This window comes from Macaca fascicularis, chromosome 7 (genome assembly GCF_037993035.2).
Source record: "Macaca fascicularis isolate 582-1 chromosome 7, T2T-MFA8v1.1".
Taxonomy (NCBI): domain Eukaryota; kingdom Metazoa; phylum Chordata; class Mammalia; order Primates; family Cercopithecidae; genus Macaca; species Macaca fascicularis.
Window position 1 is genome coordinate 47,223,081 of NC_088381.1, and position 27,028 is coordinate 47,250,108.

The window sequence follows — 27,028 nt, forward strand, 5'->3', positions numbered from 1 at the left end:
AAACTCAAGCCTCAGTTTACCTTATTTCTGGGATCAATGACTCAAGACCTTGGCCCTCCTCTCCACAGGAGGACCCAGCCTTTCTGTTCTAATTAGTCAGGTACCACACAACAACATCTCAGTCAACCATAGACCACATATACAATAGTGGTACCGTAAGACTATAATGCCAAATTGTTACTGTACCTTTTTCATGTTTAGCTATGTTTAGATACACAAACACACAATGTGTTCCAGTTTTCTGTGGTATTTGGTAGAACAACATGCTGTACAGGTTTGTAGACTAGGAGTAATAAGCTATACCATCAGCCTAGGTGTGTAGTAGGCTACACCACTTAGGTTAGAGTAAGTACACTCTATGATGGTCACACAATGATGAAATTGATGCATTTCTCAGAATATATCCTTGTTGTTAAGTGACACGTGACTGCACTTTCTCCCACCAGCCCCAGCCTTGGCCCCAGCAATCCTCAGCTCACTCATTCCCCACCCCTGTCAGGTGCTCCCAGCCACTCTGGTAGGACAGAATCCTAGAATGCATACAGCTTCCTGCCAACCCCTTTGACAAAGCAGTAAAGAGAACGGCTGTGCTATGAGGAAGGGTGCCCAGCACAACTCAGAGGTTACTCTGGGACTGGATCAGCCCTGCAGAGTTCTTCTAGTCCAGCTTTTGCTCATCAGAATGGCAAGATATTATTAAGCCCATTGTTCAGATAAAAACAATGCTGTGTTAGTCCATTTGCATTGCTATACAGGAATACCTGAGACTGGATAATTCATGAAGAAAAGAGGTTTATTTAGCTCATGGTCCTGCAGGATGTCCAGGAAGCATAGTGCTGGCATCTGTTTGTGGTGAAGTTTCAGGAAGCTTCTCCCAATCATGGCAGAAGGCAAAGGGGAAGCCAGTGTGTCACAGGGTGAGACAGGGAGCAGGAGAGAAAGGGAGGAGGTGCCAGGCTCTTTTAAACAACCATATTTCATGTGGACTCACCATGAGAACTCACTCATTACCACAAGGATGGCACCAAGACATTGATGAGGGACCCGCCCCCATGACCGAATCACCTCCCACCAGGCCCCACCTCCAACCTTGGGGACCACATTTTACCATGAGATTTGGAGGGGACACAGGTCCTAACCACATCAAATGAGCCCCAAAGTGATTTGCTCATGGCTGTCTTCTGGGAAAAGCTCCCATCTGCCATCAGCACTCACCACTTCCTCCTGTCAGTTCTTGACAACTTCTCTGCCCTATTTCCGGTGTTCTTAGGGTTGACATGCCCCTCAGCAACACACAGCCCTCAACTCAGGCTGAGTCCCAAATTTTGGAGTTTTCCAATCTTGAATCCCAACACAACACAATGTCCTGGATTCTATCTCTGTCAATTGCTATTTTCCACCAAGGAAGTGAAAAACTAATTCATACTGAAGTATCATGGGTCAGTGTGTCCTCTCTTCCTTAGAAACACATTTGTTTCTTAGCTGAGGCCTTCAGCAGGGCCTCTCTCTCCAGCTGTGCAGGCTGTGCACTGCACCACCCCAGTGGGTCTCATCCATGGCATGGGCCACGTGAATAGCCCTCCTCATCCACCTAGAGTTGTACAATGCACATTTAGACGGTGCCCTGCCTTTCCAGACACAATGTGGAATCCAAAGGAATACATTGCTAGAAAGAGCTCATGACAGGGACTTAAGAGACCCAGGCCTGACCTGGGATCTCACATGAGCCATTGACTCTTTCTGGAATTCTGTTTCCTCTCCAAAAAAATCAGAGCTCTACAAAATATATCTGTGCAGAACTGAATACCTTAAAATATTTATGCACATGCTTTCTCACTCAATCACATAGTGGGCAAGGCAGGCCCCATTCTCCCCATTACAAAAAGGAGCCAACCAAGGACCAGGGTATTGAGGACTTGCCTGACCTTGGACCAGATTCTCAGGCTCTCCACCGAGTCCTCTCACACTGACATGGGGAGGAGCAGCTTTTAAGCTCTAAAGTTGTGTGAAGGTTTGTGCCCAAGTGGCGTGTTGGCCATCTCCGGCAGCACCATGGCCAGTGTCATGCCGCCTCGGGGGTCCATCGACTCACTCCCCGGAGGTGGCTCCGTCTCCAGCTTCGGCTCAGCATTGGCTCCTCCAGATGCCAGGTGGAATCCCGACATTTCTTCCACCTTCCCCAGGCCTGGCAAGTGGAGCCCAAAAACAGATGCCTAGCACCTTGTTCTTGGCGAGAATGACGGATTTTCGAGTCCCCTTCCAGGAGCCGCGCTCGCTTCCCCGGCGTACATACTGTGTCAGCCCTTCCTGAGCTAGTGAAAATAAACAGTGTCATTATCCCTCCGCTGGCTGCTGTGCAGTTTATCTATACCACTTAAGACACGGGATAAATGGCTTCTCCGTTTCATAATGAAAGGAATATTTCATTTTGCAGAGCTGAGGAACTGTTTATTGAGCATAAAAACAACATTTATACTGTGTTTTGATAATAAACTGATCTGGAAGTTGGTTCATTTAGGTGATGACTTGGATGTGACTCACCCATCTCCTCGGGCGTTGGTGTGGGTGGGGAGTGTACGGAGCCTGTGAGCTAGGGGGTCACAGGGCCCTGAAACACCCCTCCTATTTTCTGTGTTCATACTCAGAGTCTTCACAATGATCCTAGGAGATGGCTGTCATTACAATTCACAGGTGGGGAACTGAGGCATGGAGAGGCTAAGTAGCTTTCTCAAGTCATAGGTCTAGTAAATGGCAGAGCTGTGAATTAAATGTAATCAGATAGGCTGAGCACGGTGACTCATGCCTGTAATCCCAGCACTTTGGGAGGCCAAAGTGGGAGGATCACTTGAGGTCAGGAGTTCGAGACCAGCCCTGCCAACATGGTGAAACCCCATCTCTACTAAAAATACAAAAATTAGCTAGGCATAGTGGCGGGTGCCTGTAATCCCAGCTACTTGGAAGGCTGAGGCAGAATTGCTTGAACCCAGGAGGTGGAAGTTGCACTGAGCCGAGATTGCACCGCTGCACTCCAGCCTGGGTGACAGAGTGAGATCTATCTCAAAAAAACAAACAACCAAAAAAAAAAAAAGGAAGCAGACAGGCTCCAGAGCCCACTCTCTTAAATATTTTGCTGGAGATTTGTTCTCAGCCGAAGAGAAGTCTAGAGCATGGCAGGAATACACCAGCAGGAGGTGGATGAGAGACTTTTACAGTTTATGAACGTTGAGCCCAGCACTAGGTCTTTGCCCCAGCATTGCTCTGCGGTCCTGATCGCAGTTTCCTAAAAATGGAGCCAGTGGGGGAGTGGGTGCTGGGACTTTGCTCCAGAAGACTCCCTCTTTCAAGCTCCTCCTGTCCCTGTTTTTTGCAGACAATGCCTCCCGTTCACAGGTTCTGCCTCGGTAGCTCTGGACAGTTACAGTCAGGCCCTTCACAGGATTCCCTGCTCAGAAATGATGGAGCCATCCTCACTGCTGGATGTGACCTGCCTCCACGCCTTGCTGATGAGGGTCCCTGCTGGCATCTCCACTCTGCCAGCACCTCCCCCATCGATGCTCTCGTTCACTCACAAAGGTACCGGATAGGGAGTTTATGGTAATACTTGTAGCCACCGGGTGTTGCTAGGTGCCAGGCACTGTGCCAAACAGTTTTCATGGGTTATTGTTCATCTTTACAGCAGCCATGAAAGTTAGGTATGACTTTCCTTGATTTAAAAAACAGACTCAGGAAGGTAAACTAACTTGCCTAAGGCCACACAGCTGGTAGCTAACAGAGAAGAAATGCAAATCCAGGCCTATCCTCTCCCAGGCCCTTGGGCTTTCGCTACTGTGTCTCCTCTCAAAGGCTTCAAGAGTGAGGCCAGATTAGACAGATTGTGCTGGGTTTCCTGCCCTTTACCCTCTACTCCAAAAAAAGTGTCTAAATTTCCTCTCACTGTCTCAGTCTGTCCCTGAGGTAGGCTGAATAATGGCCCCCAAGGATATCCACATCCTAATCTCCAGAATTCACGAGTGTCGCCTTATATGGCAAAAGGGACTTTGCAGATGTGATCAAATTAAGAATTTCAAGAACAGGTGATTGTCCTGAATTATCCAGGAAGACTCTACCTGTAATCACAGATATCCTTCAAAGAGAGAGACTTGACTGCAGAACAGAGGATGGCAATGTGACATCAAAAGAAGACACTGGAGAGATGTGGCCAGGAGCCAAGGAATGCTGCCAGCCACCTTAGATGGTAGAAGAGCCAAGGAACAGGTTCTCCTCTGGAGCCCTCAGAGGGAAGCACCTCTGTTGACACCTTGATATTAGCCCTGTGAGACTCATTTTGAACATCTGACCTCCAGCACTTAAGAGAATAAATGTGTGTTGCTTTAAGCCACGAAACTGGTGGTAATTTGTTATAGCAGCAATAGGAAACTCATACAGTGCTATTCAGCCCAATCTTCCAGTGTGGTCCTGATGCCAAAACAAGTGTCCCGTGGACTCAATAGATACACCTGAATTTGTCGCTGTCCCAGTATAGAGTCAGGAAATCCTATCTCTATTTACATAGTGTTCCACTGAGGAGAATCCTGAAGTTCAGAGAGGGGAAGTGACTGCCTAAAATCCATCCTAAGTTAGCAGTGATGAAGATGGGACTCAAACCCAGTGCCTCTTGCTTCCATATGAATCTTTTATCTACATTTTAAGGCAATCAATAACTCTAAAAAGTTACAAAGAAAAAATAATTGTGGGATCTCAGAGCTATTTATTTGTGTGAGTGTGTGTGTGTGTGTGTTTCTCTCAGCATTATTTTGTTTGTTTGTTTGTTTGTTTGTTTTTGTCCCCACAGCAGATTATAGGCCTATGGTATAAGTAAAAGAACATTATTCTGAGTTAGCAACATTATTCCACTTCCCTGTTTAGGGCTTTTTTGATGAGAATGAGATAACACTAAATGTTCACCCAAACATTTCATGTGCCTCTACGTGGGATTATTTGACTAGCTCTGGTCAAAAAATGTGGTGTGGTGGAAGGGAGATTTGCTACTTCCAGGCCTTGCCCCTAAAACCTCAATAAACTCCCCTTTTTAGATGCACCTTGCCCATTGACTGGGCAGCTGAAGACCTCGAGGAGGATTTGGAAATACTGAGGCCCTAGAAATACTGAGGCCCTGCTAAGGGTTAGCAGAGCCTAAGCTATGTAAAAAGAAACTAGATCCCTGAGTCACCACTTGGAGGAGAGGTGCCCAGGAGAGCTATCCGACAGCAGTACCCACATTGGACCTTGCAGTAGTGATAAATGAACTATCATTAGGTTAAGTCACTGGGAATTTGGGGCTTGTTACTGCAGCACAACTCAGCCTATCTTGACTGACAAAGATGGCAAGATGGTACTCAATGCCTCTCAGGTACTCCATAAATGGAATTACTAGAAGGGCCCTTAAAATGGAACCACTTCTGTGGGTGAATATCAGATAGGATCTGTGGTATATGTCTATACACACCTTTCCAGCTTCACCTGGACATTCACCAAAGGACTGAGAATTAATAGCCAAGAGTGGTTACAACAACCAAAAAAAAAACGGCTTGTTAACTTAACCAAACCTTCTTCTACTGTTTCCCCTTACACATCATCCCATCTGAGAGAGGTCATAAAGACAAGTTATTCCTGGAGAGAGGGTCAGGCCCTAGGAGAATGGGTGTGGCCCTGGAGGAAGAAAGGGGAGGGGAGCAAGAGAGGGGGGCAGGGTCCATGTAGGCAAGAGTAGGAGATCAGTCCTGGGACCTTCCTTTCCTCTGTCCCGCATCTCTGCATCACCACCCTCTCTATCCTCATTTTGAAGGAGATGCCATCAGAGACTTTGGGAAGTGGATCTAAGCTTAGCAGACTCTGGAGGACAAATGGCCAATAGATATAAAAAAACATGTTCTTATGAATCATCTCCCAAGGAATCCTGAGAAATGGGAATTACAACAACATATCCAGGGAAGGTTTAACCTCCTGTATCTTATCAACTGTAAGACACATTTCACAATCTGACATTGTGAAATCAGAATGTATATTACAGCCAATAGCATGTCACAGTGTCATTAGCAGTGCTTTTTATTTTTCGTGGAACATACAATAATAGTGTCTTAGATTAGACAAAAATGTGGTAGAAATGTGGTTGGAATCTTTTTTTTTTTTTTTTTTTTTTTTTTGAGGCAGAGTTTCACTCTTGTTGCCCAGGCTGGACTGCAATGGTACGATCTCAGCTCACTGCAGCCTCTACCTCCCAGGTGGAGTGATTCTTCTGCCTCAGCTTCCCAAGTAGCTGGGACTACAGGTGCGCACCACCATGCCTAGCTAATTTTTGTATTTTTAGTAGAGACGGGGTTTCACCATGTTGGCCAGGCTGGTCGCGAACTCCTGACCTCAGGTGATCCACCCACCTTGGCCTCCTAAAGTGCTGGGATTACAGGCGTGAACCACTGCGCCCAACCAGAATCATTTTTAAAAAGAGCATTGCTGTATTCAACTAAAAATTGTAATGGGGCGTTTAAGTCTCTAGGCACATATTACAATAGCAGGAGCTAAATCCCTGAGTCACCACTTGGAGAAGAGTGGCCAGGCATAGCAATTTTCAAATTTATGAAAAATACATAGATGGTGGTATTTAATAAAAAAAAAATAAGATTGCAGTATTTCACAGCATACATGTGATATTGGAGTAGTGAACATTGGAACTGCAGTTTTTATATTGGGACTATCTTTAGGTAAATGGGAAAATGGGTAGGACATGCCTTTCATGTAGTAGACATTCAATAAATAGTTGTTTAATTATTTTTAGAGTCTAGGTCTAATGACTAATCTTTCTTTAATTCTCTTCCTCTTAAATTTTGTTTCTCTTCCTTCCCCACTGCACTTTCTTAATTTTCTATCTTGGGATGCTTGGGGAAAACTGTCAAATTTTTAAATATTTCAGGAACCTTCTCAGCCTTCAGGTCCACTTTCCTGTTTCCCAGCCCTTTACTGAAGCTCGTAACTATTGCCAAAATATGAACATTTTCAATGTGTCAGAGTTACAGGCTCTTTGAGTTGTCAATTTTCTTCCTGGAAACCTCTGTGGCCAGTGGTGCCTTTGTCCAAGTTCTCATCCTGTGTCCAGGAAGAATGAGGTACGCAGACAAGTGAAGGGTGAAGATGAAGAGGAGCTTTATTTAGTGTTAGAACAGCTCAGAGGAGACCCGCAGTGGGTAGCTCCTCTCCGTAGGTAGGTCATTTCATTGTGTGTTCAGTTTTCAGCAGAGAGGAGGCCCTGGAGGGGTTGGCTCCTCTCTGCAGACAGGTCATTCAGACATCTCTGCAGGTCTCTGAAGCTCTCAGCAGAGAGGGTAGCTCCTATCTGCAGCTGGTCATCCCATCTCTCCATCCTCTGCCCTGCTCTGGCTGAGCCCGGGGCTTTCACGAACCTCAGAGGGGAGGAAGTGCATGCCAATTGGTCCATGGGCAGCCATGGATGGGCCTGCAGGAGGCGTCACAGGTCCCCTCTCCAATGTGACTGACAGCCTAGCCCCCAGCCTTCAGGCCCTCCCTGGCCTGAAGGAAGGGCCTGACTGGGGACCTGCCTCCTTCCACCCAGGAATCTGTCTGCTTCCCATGGCCGTTCATGGTACCAGGGCTTGGCCCCACTCCGAGATCAGAGCAGGCACCAGGAGAGGAGAGAGTCCAAGCAGTGGAAGCAGATACCCCTGAGCCTGCAGGGACAGGGAAGGGCCTTCCTGGGTCCCTGAGGGTGTAGGCTGCAGGGATGCTGGGTCCCACGCCTGGGAGGGTGGCCACAGCTACACCCAGGGAGCTCCCACTGCAACTCAGAAAGGGCGGGACTCCCACCAGCTCCATGGAGTGTGCAGCCCCAGCCGTGCCTCCTTGCTGCACCCTGTGTGATAGCAGCAGTCACTGGCAACATCAGGTCCAATGCTCAACACTTCCCATTCATAGTCTAGAATTTTGTGAATCCTCTTTTTATGGCTCTTAACTCACCCTGCCTTGAATTTTAGCTACTTCTCTGCTTGTAAATCTCTTAAGGCAGGAGTTAGGTCTTTGGGTCTCCTAAGGGGTTTAAGAATGTTAAACCCCTTCATCTAAGGTTGTAACTAGCATTTAGCAAGTACAGATGCTCCTCAACTTACAATGGGGTTATGTCCTGATAAACCCAATGTACGCTGAAAATGTCATAAGTTGAAAATGCATTTAACACACCTGACCTACCAAACATCAGAACTTAGCCTACCCTATCCAAAACATGCTCAGAACACCTACATTAGCCTACAGTTGGGCAAAATGACCTAATAGAAAGCAGATTTCAAAATAAAGTGTTGAATATCTTATGTAATTTCCTGAATTTTGTACTAAAAGTGAAAAATAGAATGGTTGTATGGGTACTCAAAGTACAGTTTCTACTGAATACATATCACTTTTGCACCATCCTCAAGTTGAAAAATCGTAAGTCGAACCATTGTTAGTTGGGGACTGTCTGTGCTCTCATGATTGAGTAGATAAAGGGATGACAGACGAGTGGATAGACGGATGAGTGAATGGATGAGTAGATGGCTGGATGAAATTATTTTTATACTTTTTACTCTTAAGTCATTGGAAACAGACCAAAACAAAGGTCCCCTATGACATCAGAAAGTTAGAGGTCCCTGAGGCAAGGATAGATTTCGGAAGGCACAGCCTTCCGATGTATTGATGTATTCAATACTGCAAATGAGTAAAAATAATAAAGTTCCTGCAAAGTCCAGAAATCCAGATGGGTGTCTGCCCCTGGCCAAATACGCATGATATATTCTTATTAATAAAGCCAGACTAGTGTCCTCAAATTATCCAAGGAATACATTTGCCCACCCACAGCGGTGGGGGAAGCGATTACTTATTAATAAAGCGATAGCTAAATCTAATTATATCCCCATCAGAGGCAGCTGGTAATAAAACCAGGCTGGTCTTCCAGAGCTCGGTGACCCTGCTGACCTCAAATCAAAGTTTAAACCATCAGTCAGCTTCCAATGCATTCCCAGCACACCTACCAATTACGAGCGCCCTGGTGCTGCTGTCTGCCAGGGGTCAGAGGTCACCGCCTGCACTCGATAGCTGGGAGCTGGAATGGGGCTTTAGAAATCTCATTATCCTGTTAACCATACATTTATCTGACAAGATAAAAGAGACTAGGTGACCAAGCTATCATTAAAGATTAATAGAAAGTATAAAAAATTCAGCTGCAACCAGCATTGCTGTTTAGAGCTTGTGATCGGCATGACAGGGTTATTAATCAGGGAACCAAAAAGATTTAGGTCTTTGCTCTTGATATTTTCTATTTTTATTTTTAGTTTTGTTTTTTCCCTCCCTCTGTCTGAAGTCATTACCTCGTCTCATATCACCCCAAACTGGAGGTCAAAGGAGACTCCTGCTAATTGGCTCTTCCGGCTTCGAATCATAACCCATCGGGCTAATTAGAAAATTGCCAGCACTCGAGGTGACGTGGGATGCAGCAGGGGACGCTGGTGGGCTGGGGCAGCGGTGCCAGCTGCTTACTGGGCTGCCGCCCTTCTCGCGTGCCAGGCCTGTTAATCAGCGGGGGAAATCAATACATTTTAAATTTAATTCAGTCCTGTAAGGCACACCCAAGCCCCAAGATGATTTCTCCTCATTCGTGATTCCGCTTCAGTTTTACATGAAAGATTTTCAGCCCACGCCTACCCAGGAATCAGAGGGCAGGCTCTGTTTTTAAGGCTTAGGGATTCTTTTTATTCTTTCTAGTTCTCTCTTATCGCCCACCCACCCCTGCCGACCAGCTTCCTCCCCACGGCATCCTCCTTCGCCTTTTTGATGATAAATCAATGTCCTTTTCCTCTGCTGCCCTGGAAGATGCAAGCTCAGATGACAACTCAGCTGCTCCCCTTCCGCCCCCAGGGCCAAGGTGAAGAGAAGCCAGGAAGATGTGCCAGTGAGAGAATGTGGATGGTTTCCAGAGCAAAGAGGCAGCTTTAATCAACCTGTGGAAGGGACTTGCAGCTCTGGATGATCTTTAGAAGGCTGATCAGGAAGCGACATTGACCAGGGGTGCCTGGCATTCTTCCCTGCCCTGGGATCAGTGTGGCCTCAGGAGTGCACCCAACAATGCCATCAGGCTGCCAGGACCCTCTACTGCCAACTGAGTGACCTTAGGAAAGTCAGCTGGCCTCTCTGAGCCTGCTTCCCTGGGTGGAAAACGGGGAAAACCCCTCCTTCTTGGGGTTGTTTGAAGATCAAATGGAATTCTTGAGTACAATCTCTTCCATTGTAATGGCTTCCTGGCTTGCTCCTACTTCCTCCCTGCTCCATTAAAGCTTAATCTGATAAATCAATTAAGTATAAAGTACTATTGGCTGACCTCTGGTTAGTTGCCAGAGTTCAAGGACAACAATTTATTCCTCTGTGCAGCTTACTACCCCCAACCAACCCAACACACTTCCCTTCAACACACACAGACACACGCACACACACACAGAGTGAGTTCTCAGTGAATTGTCTAATGACTTCTTCTTCCAGATAGGAGACACTCTTCGTGCCTCCATGAATATAGGCTGGCACCAGTAAGTCCTGTATAAGTACTTAGTAGATAAAGGAATGAAAGCCTGGCCAGAGGGAAAATCCAAACCTCCTGCTAGGAGGAAAACCAAAGGTCAAAGCTGGGTAAATAGAGGAGAGGAACCAGTCCCAGTAGCCAAGGTAGGTGAAACAGAAAGAAAAATCAGTAGAGAAGAGACAGGTTGGGAAGAAGAGTGCAAGGTAGGTCAGGAGAGTGGTCCAGGTCGTGCAATGAACAAGGTCTTCCGGGCTTTGAAAGAGACAGGACTGTAGCTTTGTGGCTTAAGGCTGGACTTCATGGTTTCTAGGACCAGGCTTCTCTGGAGACCATGGAAACTGCACTGCCCAATTGCATGCTGGGGAGTTCTGGTGAAAAGACTGTTTCGTTCCACTGAGAAGCCAAGGAAGCAAAGACACAAATGGGAGAAATAGGGAGGTTTTTGAGCAAGAGTGGCAAGAGAAAGTGACATTTCAGGGAACAAATGACATTACAAGTGACATTACACAGAACAGGTCAGAGGAGGAAAGAATGCAATTGGGGGAAACTAGTGAGGATGCGGCCCAAGGAAGACTCAACAAAGACTGAGGCCAGGATGACGACGGTGGGAAAGGACACAAAAGACATAAACATGAAAGGAAATCGAGACACAGACTCCCTCTCTGTGCCCCTCAGCCTGCTTCTCACCTTCCCTGCACCTGTGTCTCAGCCAAAGCCAGCCCTCAGGGCCCTCCCAACCGCATGCCCCGGGGCCAGGCCCAATTACACCAGGTAAATAAAAAGGAAGTGTGTGGTTTCTTCTTTCGTTTCTCTCTCCTGACTTCCTCTGACTGCCAAAATTTGTCTGTCCCATCTGCAAAAATGTGACATTTTATATTCAAAGCAGTGCATGTCTAGTTATTTACTAGATGTGCGTTTCAGACATAATTACATTTAAAGTATTTTCCCCCAGGAGTAGTTTTCCTTTAAGCAACAGTGCTCATTGTTTGAAGATCCTGCATTTGGGGAAAAGAGTTCAAGATGGCCCTGTAAACAGGTCTTGCAGACAGACACAACAACAGCTACTTCTAAAACCTCCTGGCAGGTTCTGGGGCTGGAAAGTTGTGTATCTGTGTGTCTGCACATGTGTGGGTCCATGTGTCTGTGCATGTCGATTTGTGTGGGTGTGTTCTAGGTATGTGTATGTGTGAGAGAGAGAGAGCATGTGTTCACGGAACATGTGTTTATGTCTTATGTGTTGTGAAGGAGCAGAGCATGAAGAAGGAAACTAGTGTCTATTGAGAGCCTACCGTGTTGCAAGTGCTTTGGGCATGGCCTTATTTAATCTTCAAATATTCTTGTCTCAGTGTAACAGCTGAAGAAACTGAAACTTAGAGAAGTAAAAGAACTTGCCCCAAATTAATCTGCCCATAAGTTTCAGAGCTAGAACTCTAATTCTCATAGTCTGTCTAGTTTGTGCTAAAAAGACTGAAGAAATAAAAGTACCATGTCATGTTTTCACTCAGTGGCATACTTCGTATTTTCTCAGATCCATCCATATGTAATCATGTATATGTCATTTTCTGAGTCCCTCCTGTCCTAGGCATTGTGGTAGAAACCTTACATATGCAATCTAATGCAATGCTCACCACATCTCTGGAAGCAGGTTTATTGTTGCCATTTCAGAGATTTTAAAAAATGAGGCATCAAAGGATTAAGTAACTCCCCCTCACAGAGCTGTAATGCAAAGGCAGCTTTGTTCAACTCCAAAGCCCAAGCCCTTGCCCTTATATCCCACTGACTGGTTTCATTATTACTCAGTTTTGAGTCTTGAGAATTTAGAGTCTAGGTAGGTAGGAAAAGCATACATGTGACAACCAAAGTTATCACACGGTGGTCTGTATGTGAAGGCCAGCAGCTACCTTACATCACCAAAACTCAGATTATCTCCATCTTTCTGCTCTGCTACCCTCAGTCTGTCGGCTGCCTTTCCTTGTGGTTACAAGACAGCTCCCAGAGCTCCAAGCATTGCACACAGCCTTGACCATACCCAGTGAAAGACAATAGACTAGTTAATTCTTGTTTCTCTGTCTTTTTTCCTCTTTTAAAATCTTTATTTATTTTATTTCTACTATATCCATCTAACTTTTTGTCTGTGTGTATATATAGAGGAAGGCTGGGAAGATGTTTACCTGTTGAAAAGGCATCTTTGTGTACTTTGATGCATAGCTTGATTTGTTTTTGTAATGAACATACAGAACTTTTTAGAAAAAAAATCTTTAAAAAATGATAAAGTCAGCATTAAAGAAATGAAACTAATCTCACAGTGTCATTCACCTGCATAAGATGCATCATTGGCTTCCCCACCACAGACCGGATGAAGGACAAAATCCATGGCAGTTTATAAGGCCCTTCTGTCATGTGGCCTCTCTGTTCTTGCCAGAGGACTCTGGTCCTCAGACATGCAGATGTTTCTGTGCTTCCTGCCTTGGTTCTGGCGCTCTTTCCTGCTGAAGAACCTCCCTCCACTGCTCCATCAGTGGAAACACTGTGCCTTCCTCAAGGACCAAACCAAAAACACCTTGCTCCTTGCAGCCTCTCCAGGAAGCTCAGTCAGGAGATATTGCTCTCCTATCTAGAGGCCAGATTTTTGTGCATTTTGCAGTGTGGTGAGTTTGGGTCAGTGGTATGCTGGAGCCAGTGGCTTTCATCCACTCTTGAGACCTGAGTCTATGCATCCCTTCCCAAGATGTCATATTGGTGTCTTGGAATCAGCCATGGTGAGAATATTTATACTATGGGAATTGACAAATACTACATTTTTTTTTCCTTAGGGAAAGTTAGTTGTTAAATGTTTGCCAGTACACCTCCAGTTTGGGGAGGGGTCCATCTCAAAAATTAACTCAGAATTAATTCAGGGAGGCCAGTCTTATTTAGCTCCAAACTCCATCCCCCACACTCCTAGCACAGTGCTGTGCTCAGTTCTAGACAATTAGCTTCTGCAAGCAAAAGGGCAATCCAGGACCCCACTGTCATTGCCCCACTGTAGGAGCCAGCCAGCCCGTGGCCCTGGGCTGGAGCTATAAGAGCTGCCATGGTGCAGGTTTCCTGCAGGCTTCCTGGAGACATCAGGCTGTCGGGCCCCACCTTTTGGAAAGGGAACAAGCAGGGCTTAACAGGAATGATGGAGATGTAAAATGGCCCCAGGCCATCCCAAATCCCTAAATCTTACACAATAGAGAGGCTTAAGTGACTCAGTAAATGAGCCAAGGAGTTCAGGTCTTGGAAAATGCGAAGTGGTTTGCTAAACCATCCCAAGCAGCATTGATCATCAGCTTACTGGTGGTGTCAGAGGGGCCCATCCAGTTCCCTCAAGCACTGTCTGTGCTTTTCAAGAGAGATTGCAAGTGACAGAGGAGCACAAGAGGCAGGCCCTGGCAAAGCTCAGACTGGGTCCCTGAGTCCGCAGATTTACAGCTGCGACCTGGAGCAGGCCCGGACTGTGCGTGGCCAGGGTGGAATTAGGGGGCTAGGAGCCCTTCAGAGAACTGATACAGACAACCATGCGTCCAAGTCACTCACATCACAAAATCGTGTGGCCCTCAGAACCCATATCTACATGTGACCCTAAAGCTGTATGAAAGATGCGGAACAGCATCCTTCAGAGACAGACCCCAGAAATCGGGGTTCTGACATCCCTAGTCCCAGAAAATGCCCAGTCTGCAGGTCATTCTGAATCACATTTGTTGAAGAAATAAATCTGAGTTCTGGCCTGGCCTTTGCACTGTGCAACCTTGGACAAAGCCTTTCTCTGTGGGCCTCGGTTTCTCCATATGGACAATGAGGCACTTATTAAACTTTATGGGCTTAGTGATACCCTCTCCCCACTTCAGCCCTGTCACCTTATGTTCCTAGGTATTTCTAGCTGTGTGCCCCACATAAGAATGTAGGGCAAGACTGGGCGCTTGCAGGGGTTTAACTCACCCAGCTGGTCTGCACAGGCCAAAGCTTGGGGAGCCCCAGCCTCCCTGGCTCAGGCCCTGTGCAAACCAGTCTCTCGCCCTGTCAGAGGGAGGGACTGCTCCCTGGAGCCCACCCAGCTGGCTGGGAGCTCTCTGAGTGCCTGCCACTGTGTGACAGTCATGCGATGAGAGGGAAGCTCAGCACATGTCCCCAGCCACCATCAGTTGGCGGTTCCTTGAGTGGAGGGATGTCAGAGGCACGTCAACACTTTGGCGGCTGCTATTCCAGGCGGGCGAGGCAGGCAGAGGGCCTGTGGAGTCTGCAGAGCCAGCCCTCGGGGGAAAGGAGCCAAGACACAGAAGGGGCTCAAGCTGCCCTGCCCCTCACCCCGCAGCCTTTAGGGGGCTGGGGAGAAAGTGGGGGAGCAGAGAACTATTTCTTCCTGTGTTTTCTGCCTATTAAATACTTTACAATTTGGTCTCATTTCATTCTTATGATAACTGTACAAGGTAGATACTATACCATTGCCCCCATTTTTCAGAAGAAGCTCAGTGAGGTGCTATGTCCTGCCCAAGGTCACTCAGTCCTCAAGGGCACAGAACTTTCTGGATGACAACTGCAAGCTACTGAACACCACACTCTCAATAAACCCAGTGTTCTGGACTGCGTGTTCGTGTCTTCCCCAGATTCTTATGTTGAAACCCTAACCCCCAAAGGGATGGCGTTAGGTGGCGAGGACTCCAGGAAGTAGCTGGGTTCAGATGAGGTCGTGAGGGTAGAGCCCACATGATAGGATCAGTGTCCTTAGAAGAAGAAAAAGAGATAAGGGTGCACTCTCTGCCTGCACAGACCAGGGAAAGCCACGTGAGGACACGGGCAGGAAGAGGGCCTCACCAGAGCCCAGCCATGCTGGCACCCTCATCTCCAGCCTCCAGAGCTGCGAGAAATAAGGTGTCGTCTAAGCACCTTATTTCTGGTTTATGTTATTCCTTTACAGCAGCCTGAACTGACTGAGACACCTAGAAAGCAGGTGTCATCCATCCACTTGCTCAACACCCCACATTTCACCTGTTAATGGTGGGGTCCATCCACTCCTAGCCCAGCTGGAGGTGCCCTGGGCCCCGGTGTTCCCCAGGCTCCCCAGTGTCTAGAGTATCTTGTGGGGATGTCCACTTGGGACAGCAGAGTTTAGTTTGGGAAGCCTGTGTGGAATTCCCATTCATATGAGGTTCAGGGTGGTTGGGGGCAGGCAGGCTGATGTGACCAACCCCTGGTGGGGAGCCAACCTGGGACTCAGATTTTGGGCCAGCCTTCCCCAGGGACACAGCCCCACTGGGGACCCAGCTCGAGGGACAGGTTAGGAGGCTGTGGCTCCCCCTGCCCCGTACCTCACATGCCTTCTCCACGCTCCTCCCACCAAGCCTCTCCATGCCCCCACTGTCGCCCATCTCATCTCTCCCACAGGAAAAAGCCCTCCGTCTCGTTTCCTCCCAGGAAGCTTTAAAGGTCCATCGGAAATTGCTTTAAGACCCATTAGGCGACCACCCCAAAATTGGCTCAGTAAAAACAGGTTTGCCTGCCTTAGAAACCAGGCCACCCAACCCTCCACATGGCTCTTCCCTCAGAGGGCTTTTCTAGAAGGGAGGGGGACAGGGATCACAGACAAACCAACCCAACTTTAGTTCTCTTATGCCTCCTAGGAGGAAACTCAAGCTCAAAGAGGCTGGCTGGCTCACCTAAAGGCACCCAGAGGGCGACAGCAAGAGCTGGAATCCAGGTCAGCCGGGCCTGTCTGCTCCAAAGTCCCTACTTTCACCAGACCCTGCATGCTCTGCCGCCATTGTCTAGACTCCAGTTGCATGGAGCAGCTCTGTGAGTTATCTCTTCTCCCAGCCTCTGGGGACCCCCATCTTCTCCACAGTAAATATCAAGCCTGCCTTGGGCATGGCCCTGGGACCCTTCTCAGCCTGGGGCAGCTCCAACTCCCATACTCTTCCTTCTTTATCCCTCACCCTTCCTGTGTCCAGGGCTCCTTGTTGCCTCTCTCTCACTTCCATCTTCAAAGCAAGTATTGAGGGCAAGCTAGAGACTCCGCTAGTGCCAGAGATAGAGGTGACTAAGCCGAGCAAGCTCCCTGCTCTCAGAGTTGATACACTACTTGGGGGAGGCAAGTAAATGAATAAATCAGTAAGATAATCTCTCATAGCATTGAGCGTCAAGAAGGTGACAAAAGCAAAATGAGCTTTCCAGCCTGTCTCCGGCTGTTGCCCTGCATAGGGCCTCACAGGTCCCCTCACTTCACCTGGATAGCAATCATGGGAGGGGAAGAGGAGGGGGCCGGGAAGACAGGGAAGGAAAAAAACGCCAGGACAAGCCCTTTGGAGTGTGATGTTATATGGAACTTCCATACTGACTGTGGAAAGTAGAGATTCTCCCCAGTGCGACAAGACAAAACTGAGAGTAAGAGAGGCCGCTCAAAGGCGTAGAAGCCAAAGCAAACTCCAGCTCTCCCGATTCCCATCCGGTCCAATGCTGTTTCCAAAGCACAAGCTGCCTCCCATGCTCAAGATGAGGCTATAGCCATTTCTTCTGCTCCCAGCCCGCATAGCCCCTAACCTGCAACAGCCTCCCTGCTCCTACCCCTGCTATAAATGGCCATGATGTGCAGCCATGACCGAAAGCACTCACCGAGGTGCGCCAGAGAGTCCAGCCAATGGAGCCATCTCACAGGAAGGCGTTCAGAGTTGTCATTTCTTCGTGGGCAGTGCTCTCCATCCAGCTACACAGCTGTGTACACATTCGGCACCTGCTATGTGCCACTCGTTCGGTGAGGTGCTGGGCATATGATGAGGCAGGCAGAAGCCTGGCATTCCATAACTGGGTACAACAGCTCATGCTTGTAATCCCAGCACTTTGGGAGGCCGAGGCAGGAGGACCACTTGAACCCAGGAATTTGAGACCAGCCTGGACAACATGATGAAACCCCTTCTCTAGAGAAAATACAAACATATTAGCTGGGCATGGTGGTACATGCCTGTAGTCCCAGCTACTCAGGAGGCCGAGGTGGGAGGATCACCTGAGCCTGGGGAGGTGGAGGTTGCCATGAGCTATAATCATGCCACTGCACTCCAGTGTGGATGACAGAGTAAGACTCTGTCTCAAAAACAAGAAGAAGCAGTCTGACACTCCAGTGAGAACACAGCCATCCGGCCCACCATCACAGAAGTCAGTATGGAATCCCAGACTGGGCATACACTGTGGGCTGTGGAAGACAAGACAGGGTGGCACAAGAGCATTTGAAAGGAGAACTGTTGGATTCCAGAGGGTCCCTGAGGAAGGAACAATGATCTGGCATTGAACAGGCAAGGGGAGGGTTAGAAGGAGGAGGAGACACAACAGAAGGAACAGCCTGTAGGAAGGTACATGGTGTGTTCTAGAAACTGGGGAAAGGCTGGGTGGGTTTAGAAGCAGAAGCAGTGAGGAGTGATGGAAGAACTTGGAACTGGGGCTGTCAGCAAGGGCCCCACTACATAGGCGGTGGGCTGTAAGACATGGGAAAGCATTGGGCCTCGATCCTGAGGCTACAAGGAGACCTTGGAGCTCTTCGACGTGCTTGAGCTTTTAGAAGATGACCCGGCAGCCACGTGGGTGCATATCTCCCAGGACATCTGTCAGGGTCTATGAGTGGTTACCAGGAGAGACGATGGTGCCTTAGAGCAAGGAGATAACAGTCAGAGACGGACAAGCGATTGGTTCCAGAGACGTGAAATCCAGGAGGTGAAATTGAGAGGTGGGGACGAGGAAGAGGGAGACTAAGCGTAGTCCGAGTTCTAGTCTGTCAGCGAACATAGGTGGGAACTGCAGCCCGCATGGATGAGACTTGCTTGAGGTCTCACTGCCAGGCTTGATCCTGCATTCTGGACTCCAGCTCTGTTTCTCAGCGTCTTTCTCAACACACAGCCCATGCGGAGAAGAGCAGGGAACCACTATCTCTTTGTCCCCCTAGACCAAGAGGCCCTGGCAGACAGATGGCCCTGGTCATCCAGGTGGGCCCCCACTCCTGTTGCCCCATGGCATCACACACAGTCCTGGTGCACAGGGGCCCAGTGGTGCATGTGTTGGGTTAGTATAGTTGACCAGGGATCCAGAGAACATGTCTGAGTTCTAATCTGTCCCCAGGGAGTCACACCTCTTGGGAATCCTCTCTTTAAAATATTGTTTCTGAGAAGAAAATCGTATCAGGTTATGCAAAAGCCCTCCAAGTAGTACCAAACCATGGGGGAATGTAAAACATTTTCATTGCACAGCACAGGGAGGAGCTGCCTAGGAAGCTGAGAAGGATCAGCATGACAGGGGCAGGTGCAGTCCAAGCAAAGGCATGAGGTAGGGAAAGCGTGAGGCCACCGCAGGGAGGGGGCAGGTAGATCACAAGGGATTTTTGTGTATATTATCCTGCGGTTCGATCTTCACAACAGCCTTGTTCAGGTAAAATCACTCTTTCATTTCTCAGATAAGGAAACGGAGATGAACAGCACTGCAGCAAATTTCTCCAGCTCACCAGCTCCTAAGCAGTCGAGCCAGCTCCTCTCACCCACAGGTAGCCAAGCCCTTAATAGATGAGAAATCGCTTGCCGAGTTAAAAGTTAAAAGTGACTTACTGATGACAACAGTCTCCCAAGGATCTAGCTAAGGAAGAACTTTAAGTGGCCGGGACCTCTGAAGGTCCAGTTTAATCTTCCAAGGCAATTTGGAGAAAGAAATTGGCCTTTCTTGAGATGGACTGGAGCAAATACATTTGCTCTCTTTCAATTTTGCAAGCACCTGTCTCCCAGAAGCGGGGTGGAGGCAGCCTGGAGGGTGAGGAGAGGCGTCCCTGTCAGTCTCTGCCTGCACTCTTCCCCTCCCCCAGCACCTCAGAGGGGCAGACAGGGAAAAAGAGTCATCGGTGACACTGTGTGCTGATCAGCAACTTGAGCAAAACTTAATTGCTTCCCTGAACCTGAAAAAATATCAAACTGCATAAATAAATGTGCTTTAAATTATTAATAAAGGCATTTACATCTGGAGTTGGAGCATGAAAATTAATTTAATTTTTTATGCTAAACGGGCTGGTGTAGCATATGATTTAAGGATTCGGAGATACAAAGGGCAGGGAAGAAAAGGGAGACAGAATGTATGCTATCTTGGGCATTTTGCATTTAAAATCTCAAAAACATAAGAAAGAGGAACGAGTAGAAAGAAAGGGTGGGAGAAAGTTCTTCTTCAGACGCAGACTCAGGCAACTTTAATTACTGAGAAACAAGAACACGAAGTTACCTCAGGGCTCGCGCAGTTTGAAGTGAACCTGAAGACTGGCAGAGCTCACATTTCTGTAAAGGGGGTTGTTGCCTGACTTCCTCAAGGGGCAGGCATAATTAAACCTGAGGTTGAGATGCCCATCAGATGCACTTGGAATGTAGGTCTGAGAGCATCAAATAATGCCTGCGTGGCTTTGGGGAAGGGACCCAGAGCCTGCTGACCCCTGCCAGCAGCCCTGCCTGCCACTTGCCTGGCTTCTGGAAAAAGGGTGGTACCAAAGAGCCCTGGGTCTGAATCCCAACTTGGCCACTAACTGGTTGAGTGACTTTGGCCCAAGCTTGTCCCCTCAGAGCCTCAGTCTCTTCCTCTGTAAAGTGTGTTATAACGCCTGTCTCACAGCATTTTTGTAGGGGTGTAACATGGCATCTAAACATTGCTGAGACGGAGGCCAGATGCTGTTAGGACAGAGCATGGCCCCACCTACATTTACCAGGCCCTTTGATATCCCTTGATGTGCCTAGATGTTTGTTGTTTCTTAAGGGAGAAAGGAAAGGAAATGTGGGGTAGGGGACTTGATTTGAGGGGTGAAAGGAGAAAGAGAGAAGATACAGGACCCCTGGGACTGGGTGGAGCTCCGAGATCCAGATGCTTGAAAAAGACTTCATTAGACGTTGGAGAAAGAACCGCAGTGCAGAGAGGTAAAGTCCCCTTGCCTCCGGTGTAGTGAGCAGAAAATTCGGGATTTTAGCTGCTCCGGCCAGAGGCCATGCCCTGCATGACAGCCCCTGTTACCTCTCACTTAGCAAATTCCCCACCTGTCACACAGACCTGGTAACACTGAACTTGCAGAACTGTGTGAGGATCAAAGAGGGCCACAGGGCACCTTGTACTCAATTGGGCTCTCAAAAAAAGTGTTCCCTTTCCTAGGCCCCAGGCCTTCCCAGAGCCAAGCTGGGACAGAAGGACAGAGATGAGCAGCTGAGCAGGAGTCCCTGGGGAATAGGTGCCCAGCTCCAAGATGGCTGGCATCGGCACCACCCCATGGCTGCCTCTCAAGCTGGAGCCCACTCCAGGACCTGAGCATCTGCCTCTGTCCTACCTTGACCTTTCTGCCTTTCAAAGGGTCAAAAACACAGTTGCTCCTTTTTCCAACAACTTCCATTTTCACTGCAATTAATTCATGCCAATATCCCATTTCTCTCTGCCTTTTGCTGTTCCATCCATGATTTCTGCCAGTATCTGAAAGGCCTTGGCTTAGTAGAAAGTGTTGGCTGTGGAGTGACACAGGCCTGCATTTGAAACCTGGAGGACTTGGGCAGGTGCCTCTGGGCACCCTGGGTTCCTGCCTGAAAAACAAAGATGGTAACGGTCCCTACCAAGGTGGTCAGGCGGGGCAGGCAGGACTTAAAGGTCAGCCACCTCCTGGAGCAGGTCTGCCCCGTGCCATCACTGCCATTGGTATCACTCTTTCCCCCGCTTGCCCCTGGGACCCAGCCCCAAAGGCAGCAAAGTACAACAGAAAGGGCACGTTCGCTGTGGGAACACGTCTAAAATAAAAAGGAGGCACCTGCTGCAACTATTTTTTCATGGTTTTTGTTTCTCAAATATTGGCAATCATGCCTTCAAGAATGCTTCCAGAATTGTTTAAAAAAAAAAAAAAAGCTCCTTAAATAAAATTTTAATTAATCCTTATGAAAGATAGTACATTAGTTCACATTGAAATTATGATACAGCAGAGGTCCATTTTATTGTCTATCTTTAGATTTTATTGCGCATCAGGGACCCTCTTGTAATCATAGTGTGAAGTAAACATTTACGTCCATTCTATAGGAGTTGAAGCACAGTTTTATATTTTACGTGACGATAGACGTCTACAACTGCCATCTCCATTATGACACAACTATCGGTCACTGCTTTGATTTAGTTACCATTGGGACGTTTGTTGGCAACATCATCCCCAGTCACTGCATGGCTCTTTTGGAGAAGTGTCTTCCACTTACTTTCTAAGAACAAACTGTTAAGGGAATCAAGGTATTTCTGAATTACACATGTTTTGTGTTGAGCTTGAGGGGGAAAATCACATTTTCTCAGAACTTGCTTTAACTATAAGTGGGGTCAAAAATTTCACCTGGGGCCGGGTGCGGTGGCTCACGCCTGTAATCCCAGCACTTTGGGAGGTCGAGGCCGGCAGGTCACTGTAGCTCAGGAGTTCAAGACCAGCCTGGGAAACATGGCAAAACCCCATCTCTACAAAAACCACAAAAATTAGCCAGGCATGATGGCGGATACCTGTAGTCCCGGCTACTCAGGAGACTGAAGTGGGAGGATGGTTCAAGCCCCTTGGAGGTGGAGGATGCAGTGAGCCATGATCACGTCACCGCACTCCAGCCTGGGCAACAGAGCCAGGCCTTGTCTCAAAAAAGTGAAAAATAAAAATTCACCTGGAAGTCAGGAAGTGCTGAGCCACCCATCAGCTTTGGTACTGTCCTCCTTCACTTTCTGAGGCTCTCTCCCTCCCAATGGGTGAGCACTTTCGAGCCTCTGAAATTGCCTGTAAACCCACGCGTACCTTTTTCTGGGGACACAGAAAACAGTGAGAACCAGACCCCCCACTCACGCAGGCTGTGACTCCCCTCAGCCCACACTCCTACATCACGATCCCAGCTCGAAACCTTCTTGCCCCTTTTCCTTCTCTCAGTTCAGGGGCTCATTAGTCCAGCTCATCTCATAGGTGGAGTTTGAGCCTAGCAAGACCCGATCCCAGTCTCACCATACTCTGTGACCTTAAGCAAGTCCCCTCCATTTCCTCATTTGTAAAACGAGGATGGGCACACCTACTCCACGGGGTTGATGGGAGGCTCAGACATGGTGGTGGGTGTGAAAGTGATTTGTAAACTGCAAACAGTCATACTTTTATCATGATCATCATAATTATTATTAAGTGACAAGCACACACCTGGCTAACTGTATTCATCTCTCTTAAAATACCCAAAGTCTCTCAACTGGAGAAGCACTTGTGTTTCTAAAGATGCAGTCATGGACGAGGGAGCCTCCTCCTCCTCTCCCCAGGCTGCATCCCTGCTCATAGAGTATGGGTGTCCCCTGCCCGCTTTAGAAATGAGCTGGGACTGAGCGCCTGGATAAGCTGCTAATCTGAGCTGTGAGCCCACCAGACCTGGCCCAGTTCAGGGTGGGGAGACACGTCTTTCACTTCCTGCACTCGCGTGGAGGCCGTGCTCTTTTTCCAAGGATGTCGGGTGCCCACCAGCCTTTAACATACAGGCTTTGCCTCCTCTGAACTGTGCTCGCTGTGTGTGGAAGCTTCACGTGTCAGACCCTACAGGGAGGAAGCAGTGCAGGCCTTGAATCCCTGGCACCCATGCTGAACCTACTAGATCTCCAGGTAGTAGGATGTCAAATGCTGGGTTCTTTATTTGTTCAATAAATACTTTCTAAGTAGTTGTTACAAATCAGTCCCCATGACAGTCACCAAGAATCGGGAGATCAGAGGAGGAGGATAAGAAAAATCTGAACTAATTGTCTCATTTCCCTCTCACATAAATTCTTCTCTGTCTGTGTCATACTGGGTTTCTGTCTCTCCCTGCCACACACATTTGCTCTCTTGAGAGGCCCTCTGGCTGAGGCCGAGGCCTGCTTTCTAGACAGGCTGGAGTGAGTGGAAACCCAGTTGGAAGAACAGGTCCACTGTGCCTCAGGAAGGCACCCCAACCCTGTCACAACCCCAGTCCCCTCCCCACACCCAGCTTTCTTCCAGACAGAGCTCCCCAGGCCTCCTCTGACCCTCAGGCCCTCCCTGCCCGCCCACGCCTGGCTCTGCTTCACTTCCATTTCTAAGATTTAGAAGCAAAGACGGAAAGAGAAGCTTGGTGGGCCCAGCTGGGCTGTGGGAGGAGAGGGGAAGGGGCCCCAGGATGGAGCAGAAGTCGCTGATGCGCCCGAGTTGCCTTGCGGTTTAGGCCCAGAGGTTCACGCGAGCGAGCGTGCTGTGGTGAGCGCGATAACCGGTGAGCCACAAGGCGATTCGGAGAATTTCTGAAGGCTCTGTAATAAAAGGTGACAGCACAAAGCCCATGATAACAAGGCCGAGCCGCCGTGCCAAGAAGTCAGCAGTAGTGACAAGAAGGGCTTGGCAGAGGTGGGGAGCCAGCCGCTCCCCCTCTAGCAAGGGAGCACACACAGAGGATGCCTCCCCAGCTTTCGAGCAGAGACAATGAACCCACTTGGAAGAACTCACTTGTGTGTGGCTGGGGTGAGAGTGTGACAGGAATAGAGATGAGTCCCGGCCAGGCCCTCCCTGGGATTCCACATGTGCCTGCTGCCTGCAGTGACAGTCAGCTCCAGACCGTCCCAGCAGCTGTCCCCTCACCTCCTCCTCGCTATCTCAGGATGGACGTGACCCCGGCCTCCAGGGTAGCAGGCCAGGGTGGACAGCACAAGGATGATGCCCGGGAGGGAGAGCCTGACAGGGGCCCAGGTGGGTGGTTTCAGGCACATTCAGGGAGGCTGGGAGCCGCCGATAACCCAGGGCTAGGGGATGACGCCTTCACTCCTTAGTATGCACCCAAGTCCTGCCCACCCTGGTGCCAGCCTGCCCTCTCAACACCCTCTCCCCACGCTGGCTCTGATGCCACAGTGTCTTTGCACCACTGCTTCCTCTGCCGTAACGCTCGTCCCTTTCCTTCCTGCCTGCCTGTCCTTCCGGACCCTGCTCAAATGTTTCTCTTCTGTAAAGTTTCCCTTGACCCCTGGCAAATGTGTGTGCCAGAGAGAGACAGAAACCCAGTGTGACACACACAGAGAAGAATTTATGTGAGAGGGAAATGAGATAATTAGTTCAGATTTTTCTTCTCCTCCTCCTCTGATCTCCTGATTCTTGGTGACTGTCAAGGGGACTGCTTTATAACAACTGCTTGAACTGCTTTATAACAACTGCAGAACACGCCCCCAGCAGCCATCTACTTTACACACCCCTCCAGCAAAACCATTTGTTTTCCTGTCTGACTCCCTTCTAGGTGCTGAGAAAAAGGGTTATGTCTTTGTTTACCTCTTGTTCCCAAAGTCTAGCTCAGAGTCTGGAATGTAGCAGGCACTCAATGATGAAATGATGAGGCAGGGAGGGAGGGAGAGAGGGAGAGAGGGAGGGAGGGAGGGAGAGAAGGAGGGAGGGAGGGAGGAATTGAGGGATGAATGGATGGAGGGATGGAGGGTGAATGGATGAAGGGAGGGATGGAGGGGTGGAGGGATGGAGGGAGGGAGAGATGGAGGAATGGAGGGAGGAATGGAGGGAGGAAGGAATGGAGAGATGGATGGAGGGCTGCGTGGATGGATAGAAGGAAGGAGGGAGGGAAGGATGGATGAATGAATGGAGGGATGGGGGATGGATGGAGGGGTGAGTGGATGTATAGAGGGATGAGAGAGGGAGGGATGTATAGAGGGATGGAAAGAGGGAGGGATGGATGGAGGGATGTGTGAATGGATAGAGGGATGGATGAATAGATGGAAGGATGTAGGGATGGATGGATAGAGAGATGGAGGGATGGGTGGATAGAGGGACAGAAGGATGGGTGGATGGAGGGAAGGAAGGAGGAAGGGATGGATGGATAGAGGGATGGAGAGAGGGAGAGGTGGATGGAGGATTGGATGAATGGGTGGATGGATAGGGAGATGGAAGGATGGGTGGTTAGAGGGATGGAGGGAGAGATGGGTGGATGGAGGGATGGAGGGATGTTTGGGTGGAGGGATGGAAGAATGGATGGATGGATGGATGGATGGATGGATGGATGGATGGATGGATGGATGGATGGGGAGATGGAAGGATGGGTGAATAAAGGGATGGAGGGATGGGTGGATAGAGGGATGGAGGGAAGGATGGGTGGATGGAGGGATAGACGGATGTTTGGGTGGAGGGATGGAGGGATGGATGGATGAAGGGATGGAGGGAGGCATAGGCAGAGGGATAGAGGGATGGATGGATGGAGGGATGAGTGGATGGATAGAGGGATGGAGAAAAGGAGGGATGGATGGAGGAAGGGATGGATGGGGAGATGAAAGGATGAGTGGATAGAGGGATGGAGGGAGGGGTGGGTGGATGGAGTGATGGGTGGATGGAGGAATGGGTAGACAGAGGAACGGGGGGATGAGTGAATAGTGGGATGAAAGGATGAGTGGATAGAAGGATGGAGGGAGAGATGGGTGGATGGAAGAAGAGTGAAAGGAGGGAGGGATGGATGAATGGATGGAGAGATAGAGGGATGAGTGGATAAAGGGATGGAAGGGTAAGTGGACAGAGGGATGGAGGAAGGGATGGGTGGATGGATAGGGATGGAGGGATAGAGGGATGGAAGGATGGAGAGATTGAGGGATGGGTGAATAGAGGGATGGAGGGATGAAGGAAGGATACAAGCAGGTAAACATCTTCGTAATCCCACCAAACCCCCACACCCCCTCAGGCGTAGTCTGAGGACCTGTACTATCTCCAGTGCTGGAGGCCTGAGTCCCCCACCCATCTGTCATAAAGCCTCTGCTTTGTCTCTGACATCAGAGGCCCTGGCCAAGGTCCTCTCCTTGTCCACCTTTGTAATCTCATTCCTTGGATCTCTGGTTAGTACTTGATCCCTGTGAAGTGGGTTGGACCCCATACCTACAGGGGGTCATGGGAGCCCAACTTTCTTCTCAGAAATACACCAGAAGGTTACAGACTGTTCCCCTTGGCAAGCCCTGCCTGCTCTATCCGGAGATGGAAGGTGGGACAACTGCCCCCAGGTCAGCTCCAGCAACAACTCCCCATGCAGGCCTCAGTCAGTGCTCCCTGGGAATCCTCCAGGCCCTCCATCTCCCCACTAAAAGCCCTTCCTGCCCAGGACTGGGATCACATCAGTGCCCAACCCCAGGAAGATTATTCACATCAGACGTGCAGGCATCAGCCGACCAGAGCAACGCCAGCCATGAGCCAGAGTAGATGGGCAGGGGCCAGGAGGTGCAAAAGACTGACAGGAACAGGTGTAAGCCAGAGCTAGCCAGCTTGGTTCTGTCTGGTTCTGAGCACTGGAGGAAGGAAGGGATTCATACCTGGGAACCTGGAGTGGCCAAGGGTGTCTGAAAGCCTGGGCATCTTCTCTGCTGGATCCATTGCTGAAGATACAAACAGAGCCAGTCCCCACTCCATGGCTCCTCAAGGGACAC

The 27,028-nt window shown here is 49.0% G+C and overlaps 1 long non-coding RNA gene across 2 annotated transcripts; it reads right to left on the minus strand.

The window, feature by feature from the left end:
* Window positions 1–1,924: 1,924 nt before the first annotated feature.
* On the minus strand, window positions 1,925–27,028 carry LOC123574451 (uncharacterized). Of its 2 annotated transcripts, XR_012416271.1 has the most exons (4): window positions 26,915–27,028; window positions 17,604–17,789; window positions 17,216–17,517; window positions 1,925–9,581 (listed from the first exon to the last, which is right to left on the minus strand). It is a non-coding gene; the product is annotated as an uncharacterized lncRNA (long non-coding RNA). The 2 variants fall into 2 exon arrangements; XR_006699330.2 differs by lacking the exon at window positions 17,604–17,789.